Genomic DNA, 7781 nt, shown 5'->3' with positions numbered 1-7781 from the left:
AAAGATGGAAACAACCTAGATGCCCATCAACAGATGAATGGATAAACAAACTATGGTACATACACACAGTGGAGTACTATGCAACAATAAAGAACATTGTTGAATCTGCGAAGCATCTCACAACATGGATGAATCTGGAGGGCATTATGCTGAGTGAAATAAGTCAATCACAAAAGGGCAAATACTGTATGAGACCACTACTATAAAACTCATGATAAGGTTTACACTCACAAAGAAACAATCTTTGATGGTTACAAGGGAGGGGAAGGGTGGGCGTGGAAAAACACTAAACAGACAATAGATAAGTGGTAATTTTGGTGAAGAGTAAGACAGTACACAATACTGGGGAAGCCAGCACAACCTGTTCAGGGTAAGGTCATGGAAGCAGCATGGACAAATCTAAACTCCCTGAGGGATCAAATTACTGGGCTGAGGGGGCAATGGGGACCATAGTCTCAGGGAACATCTAGCTCAATTGGCATAACATAGTTTATAAAGAAAATGTTCTACATTCTACTTTGGTGAGTAGCGTCTAGGGTCTTAAAAGTCTGTAAGTGGACATCTAAGGTACTCTGCTGGTCTCACCCCTTCAGGAGCAAGGAAAAATGAAGAAAACTAAAGACACAAGGGACAGATTAGTCCAAAGTACTAATAGACCACAACTACCATGGCCTCCACCAGACTGAGTCCAGTACAACTAGATGGTGCCTGGTTACCACCAACTGCTCTGACAGGGATCAAAATAGAGGGTCCTGGACAGAGCTGGAAAAAAGTGAAGAACAAAATTCAAACTCAGAAAAAGACCATACTTACTGGCCTGATAGAGACTGGAGAAACCCTGAGGGTATGGCTCCTGGATGCCCTTTTAGCTCAGTAATGAAGTCACTATGTAGGTTCCCCTTTTAGCCAAAGATTAGACAGGCCCATAGGACAAAACAAGACTAAAGGGGCACACTAGCCCAGGAGCAAGGACTAGAAGGCAAGAGGGGACAGGAAAGCTGGTAATAGGGAACCCAAGGTCAAAAGGAGAGGACTGACATATCATGGGGTTGTTAACCAATGTCATAAAATAATATATGTAGAAAAAAAAAAGTTGCAGAACAGTGTATGTAATATGATCCTATTTTCACAAAAAAAGTTTTTTGAAAAGATACAAAAAAATATATCATCAGGTATGTAACAAAAAGTTGCGAGGTTCTTGTAAGGGGTGAAGATTTAAAAGACTTTTGCTTTTATCTTTTGTATACTTTTGATATTTAAACTTTGTATATATTTACACATCTGTACTCTTTAAAAATGAAGAACAATTATTGTAGAACTATCTCTTTCATGAAATTTTATTAGGTTATTCCTTCTTAACTCCTGTCTCTTCCAACATTTTTGCAATGTTTTTAACATCTGTTTTTTTTTTTTTACAACTGTTTATATGTATATATTTACGGTTATATGTATATTCTCTTTTTTCTATTGCTTATTATTCTCTTTTCTTCCTTTAGTAAATTTTTCGTTAAGAGAAGTTTTGTATCAGATAAGAGATAATACTGTCCACCACCAAAAGACACAGATGCCTATCTTAGTTTTCCTTAGAACCCAGCTCCTGACAGACACTGTTGGTTAAATAAGTGAAAATTGAGTGCAGTAATGAATGAATATTAGTCCTTTGATCTATGCTAAACCTGCTCTAATATTTGTTTGTTTGTCAATGGGTGTGTATTTTCTCATAAACGTATATAAAATGTATTAAATTATACTAGCCCAGTTAAAAAAAAGAAGAAGTTCTCAGGCACCGGAAGAAAGAAAATAATAAAAATTAGAGCAGAAATAAATTAAATAGAGAATAGAAAAACAATTGAAAGAGTTAACAAGACCAAAAGCTGGTTCTTTGAAAAGATCAACAAAATTGATAAACTATTGGCCAAACTGACAGAAGAAAAACAGGAGAGGAAGCAAATAACCCAATAATTAATGAGATGGGTGATATCATAACAGACCCAACTGAAATTAAAAGAATGATAACAGAATACTATGAAAAATTCTATTCCAAAAATTTGAAAACCTATAGGGAATGGACAAATTTCTAGAAACTCACTACTACCTAAACTAACACAGAGGTAGAACAACTAAATAAACCTATAGTAAAAGAAGAGGTTAAAGAGGTGTCATGGATTGAATCATGTCCCCCCAAAATATCTGTCAGCTTGGCTAGGTCATGAGAAGGCAGAAAGGGATAGGTGCTGGTTGAATGGACACAGGAAACCTGGGGTGGAAAGGGGGAGTGTGCTGGCACATTATAAGGATTGCAGCTAGTGTCACATAACAATATGTGTATAAATTTTTGTGTGAGAAATTAACTTGAGCTGTAAACTTTCACTAAAACACAATAAAAAAAAAGATGGCCAAGATATTGAAAGAACCAAGTTGTATAACATTGTGTAGATTACTACCCTGTTTACTGTTTGTGTAAACATATAAATTTTTTTGCGTATAGAAAATATCTAAAAAGATACAAAGGAAATGGTTAACAGTTATGATCTCTGCAACAGGGGACTGGAATTTGGGGGTACCTTCTACTTTTAAGTTCACACCCTCTTCTGTACCATTTAAGATTTTTACTGGGAGTGTACATTACTTTTACAATAACACATTTATTTTAAAAAAAAGTTTTATCATGAGATTGCAGTAATTCAGTCACATCTTCAGTCTCCACTTCTAATTCTAGTTTTCTTGTGGTCTCTATCACATCTGCAGTTACTTCCTCCACTGAAGTCTTGAACCCCTCAAAGTCATCTGTGAGGAATGGAATCTTCTTCCAAACTCCTATTAATGTTTATATTTTGACCTCCTCCCATGAATCACAAATGTTCTTAATGGCACCTAGAATGGTGAATCCTTTTCAGAAGTTTCTCAATTTACTTTGCCCAGATCCATCAGAGGAATCACTGTCTATGGCAGCTATAGCCTTACAAAAGGTATTTCTTAAATAATAAAACTTGAAAGTTGGAATTACTCCTTGATCCAGGGGTTGCAGAATGGATGTCGTGTTTGCAGGCATGAAAACAACATTAGTATACCTGTACATCTCCATCAGGGCTCTTGGGAGACCACGTGCATTGTCAATGTGCAGTAATATTTTCAAAGGAATCTTTCTTTCCTGAGCAGTAGGTCTCAACAATGGACTTAAAATATTCAGAAAACCATATTGTACCCAGATGTGCTATCATTCAGGCTTTGGTGTTTTATTTACAGAGCACAGGCAGAGTAGATTTAGCATAATTCTTAAGGTCCCTAGGATTTTCAGAATAGTAAATGAGCATTCGCTTCAACTTAAAGTCAGCAGCTGCATTAGCCCTAACAAGAGAGTCTGCCTGTCCTTTGAAGCTTTGAAGCTGGGTATTCTCTCTAGCTATGATTGTGAGGATGGTGCAGGACCAGGCAGTGTATCATTCTGTTGTACATAGGGTCTCTGTGAGTCAGAACCGACTTGATGGCACCTAACAACAACTCTAGTCCAAAATGACATCTTTTTCCAATATAAGGCTTTTTCATCTACATTGAAAATTGTTGTTTTGTGTAGCCACCTTCATGAATTATCTTAGCTAGATCTTCTGGATAACTTGCTGCAGCTTCCACATCAGTACTTGCTGCTTCACCTTGCACTTTTATGTTATGGAGACAGCTTCTTTCCTTAAACCTCATGAACCAACATCTGCTACCTTTCAACTTTTCTTCTGCAGTTTCCTTACCTCTCTCGGCCTTCACTGAATTCAAAGAGAGTTAGGACCTTGCTCTGGATTAGGCTTTGGCTTAAGGGAATGTTGTGGCTGGTTTGATCTTCTATCCAGACAACTAAAACTTTCTCCATATCAGCAATAAGGCTGTTTAGCTTCCTTATCATTTGTGTATTTACTGGAGTGGCACTTTTAATTTCCTTCAAGAACATTTTCTTTGCGTTCACAGTTTGGCTAAATGCCTGTCTCAGCTTTTGACATGCTTTCCTTACTAAGCTTAATCATTTCTAGTTTTGATTTAAAGTGAGAGAAATGTGACTTTTCCTCTCACTTAGAAACCATGTAGAGTTATTAATTGGCTTAATTTCAATATTGTCATGTCTCAGGGAATAGGGCGGCCCAAGGAGAGGGTGACAGATAGGGGAACAGCTGGTCAGTGGAGAAGTCAGAAGACATACAACATTTATCAATTAAGTTCACCATCTTGTATTGGCACATTTCGTGGCACCCACCCAGAATTACAATAGTAACATCAAAGATCACTGATCACACATCACCATACCAGATATAATAATACTCAAAAAGTTTGAAATATTGGGAGAATTAACAAAATGTGACACAGAGACACAAAGCAAGCACATGCTATTGGAAAAACGGGCCTGATAGACTTGCTTGACGCAGGGTTGCCACAAACCTTCTATTGGTAAAAATCACAATATCTGCAAAGTGCAATAAAGTGAAGTGCAATAAAACCAGGTGTCATGGATTGAATTATGTCCTCCCAAAAATGTGTGTATCAGTTTGATTGGGCCATGATTCCTGGAATTGTGTGATTTTCCTATATGTTGTAAATCCTGCCTTTATGATGTTAATGAGGGAGGATGGGCGGCAGTTGTGTTAGTAAGGCAGGACTCAATCTACAAGATTGGATTGTGTCCTGAGGCAATCTCTTGAGATATAAAAGAGAGAAGTGACCAGAGAGACAGGGGGACCTCATACCACCAAGAAAGCAGTGCCAGGAGCAGAGCGTGTTCTTTGGACCCGGGGTTCCTGCACCGAGAAGCGCCTAGTCCGAGGAAAGAGTGATGAGAAGGTCAACAGGGAGAGAAAGGCTTCTCCAGGAGCTGATGCCCTGGATTTGGACTTTTAGCCTTGAACTATAAGGAATATGCGACAGAAAGCTTCAAAGGTTTATAAAAAGGGAATTTTATTTGATATAGTCCAAGTTTTATTTGTGATGGCTAAAGTTTTATGGTTTAATTTACGAGATTTTTAAGAGCTTTAGTATCAAAAAGTATATAAAAATTGGTTTTCTCTCTGTTAAAATTTACAAAATTTTCTTCCATTACTGGTTTGAAGATTCAGAGGTTAACTTTATCTTCTATGTAATCTGCCTAGAAGGCAAAGATTCTGTGCCTCATTATTATAAGCTGAGCTTATGTTGAATTTATCATGTTCTTGAAAATCAAGCCTCACAGCCTTTGAAAAAACTATGAATTTTGCTTTTAAAATTTTTTATTGTCACTTCGGTTAAATAGTGTCTTAGTCATCTCGTGCTGCTACAACAGAAATACCACAAGTGGACAGCTTTAACCAAGAGAAATTTATTTATTCACAGTAAAGTAGGCTAAAAGTCCAAATTCAGGGCGTCAGCTCCAGGGGAAGGCTTTTTGTCTCTGTTGACCTTCTCATCAATGTTCCCCTGTACTAGGAGCTTCTCTGCACAGGGACCCCGGGTCCAAAGGACACGCTCTGCTCCTGGCACTGCTTTCTTGGTGGTATGAGGTTCCCCATGTCTCTCTACTGGCTTCTCTCTTTTATATCTCAAGAGATTGCCTCAGGACACAATCCAATCTTGTAGATTGAGTCCTGCCTTACTATCACAAGTGCCACCCATCCTCCCTCATTAACATCATAAAGGCAGGATTTACAACATATAGGAAAATCACACAATTCCAGGAATCATGGCCCAGCCAAATTGATACACACATTTTTTGGGGGACATAATTCAAACCATGACACTGACATTAAACAAAAAGATTTTAAATTGCTAACTGGGCTGTAGCTTTATTTCTTTAATTTGAATCTAGCATCATAAAAGCCAATGGTTTTAAGTGGGCTTTCACTTAATATTCATATGTTTAGAGACTTAATAATCTTGCTGTATTCTTGGTGAAAGGCAACAGGTTTCTCTTTATATGTGGACTTTCTGGCCCTGTGTTTGTAGTTCTGCCAAGATGATTTGCTAGGCCACAATCTTGCAAAGGAATTGGACAGTTTATTATGCAAATAAAGTATGTAAAACCCTTGGAGGATTGATAAATTAGTATGGTTATTAGGTGGTCATGGCCCGCCTAGGGGATTTGTTAGTTTGCATTTTCACTTAGAGGGGACCACACCTTGAAATTGATAAGGAGCTTGCTATACAAGCAGTTAACTTGACAGAAATTTTTAGAGAGACACACGGAGAGAGCAGGAAGAAGGAACTGTAACACTGAAGACGGCAAGAAATAGTGTGAGATGGAGAGAAATGGCTGAGAGATGGCAGAGCCCAGTGGCAGTAAGCCTTGAGCGAAGGGCTCTGCGGCAGTAGCCCTGAACAAAGGGCCTGCCTGTGGACACGGCTGAGAAGAAGTTGAGAGCTGTCTGAAGCTGTCCAGATTGAAGAACTGAATCCTGTCTCCTGAGTTGTATCCTGTTACTTCCAAGTCGATCCTGAGTTGTAACGTGTTAATTCCCTAATAAACCCCATAACTGTAAGTATGGTCTGTGAGTTCTGTGTGGTTATTGCAATGATTATCAAACCCAGCAAAGAAGTAGAGAGTGCCATAGGAAGGATGGCTGCTGTCAGAATTGGTAAAAAGGTTGGACAGTGGAGGTATGTCTGACCTTCACCTCACAGGAATCAGTCTTGTGCTGGTCTTGATTCTTATCTCTCCCCCTGAAGTTAAAGGACCTCTGACACCACAACATTTTACTTGGTATATGCTATTATGTCTCAGGATCATTACATATTTTACTGAAGTTCTTTGAAAATAGGATTAATTTTTACGTTTAGAGACATTTTATCTGAAGTTTTTTTTTGAATTGGCTTTATTTTGTTTTGCATCACTTTTGTAATTAATTCTTATCAGGTTTTTTATCATTAGTAGTAAGTTAACCATGGCCTTTTTAAAGTTTTGTCATATGCAGATAGTTTTTATTTTGCTAACTCCCTGAAAGCACTTGATCAGAGTATTTTAACAAAAAGGGACTGTATCAGAGATTCATAGAAAGGTGTGTGATGGATGTTTTGAAGATGGATACTACTGGACTGAATCAAGTTTTGCAGAACTCTTGTGTAGAAGCTGATAGGTTCACAGACTGCTGATCCGGGATCAAGTGGAAAAGAAATGACATAGGACTGAGTGGACTAAAAGATAATTATAATTATGGGTTTTATGTGGGGAATATTTCAGATGTTTTGATGTTCTATTTTCTGCATATAAGAAACCCCTTAACATAGAAATAGTTATAGGATGCTCTATAGTTGGCATAATAGTATTAGTTACTGAAATAGCTGATTCTTTCCTTAAAAGGAAACTAATTAGACGTCAATTGGTTTTAGATATTGTAACTCTGGAATTAGAAATTTCCATTGATAAACTTAGAAAAGCTGTAAAGACCATAACTAGAGAAATATCTGAATTTTGGACTATGACTTTACAAAATAGACTAGTATTTGATTTCCTGTTAGTCTCCCAAGGAGTAGTCTGTGTCTTAATAAATAAATGTTGTTACTTCTATATCAATAATATGAAATCTGAGGTTTCCAGAAGGTAGTTGCCACTGAGGGACATGAAAAACAGTTACTGATGCTACTTATGTATAGCCAAACACTTCATGGAATTTGTTTTCTTGGTTCAAAGCTTTAGTGCATGGTTTCATGGAGCATGTCAGTAAATTGGTCTAATATTGTTCTTAGCGTTTCTGTTCCAACTTCTCTTTCATAGTGTAGTGTCCACGGTCTTAAAAGCTTGTGATCAGCCATCCAAAGTGCAACAATTGGTCTCT

Source organism: Trichechus manatus, unplaced genomic scaffold (assembly GCF_000243295.1).
Source record: "Trichechus manatus latirostris isolate Lorelei unplaced genomic scaffold, TriManLat1.0 scaffold00144, whole genome shotgun sequence".
Classification (NCBI taxonomy): Eukaryota; Metazoa; Chordata; class Mammalia; order Sirenia; family Trichechidae; genus Trichechus; species Trichechus manatus.
Note: the sequence above shows the minus strand (reverse complement) of the source record.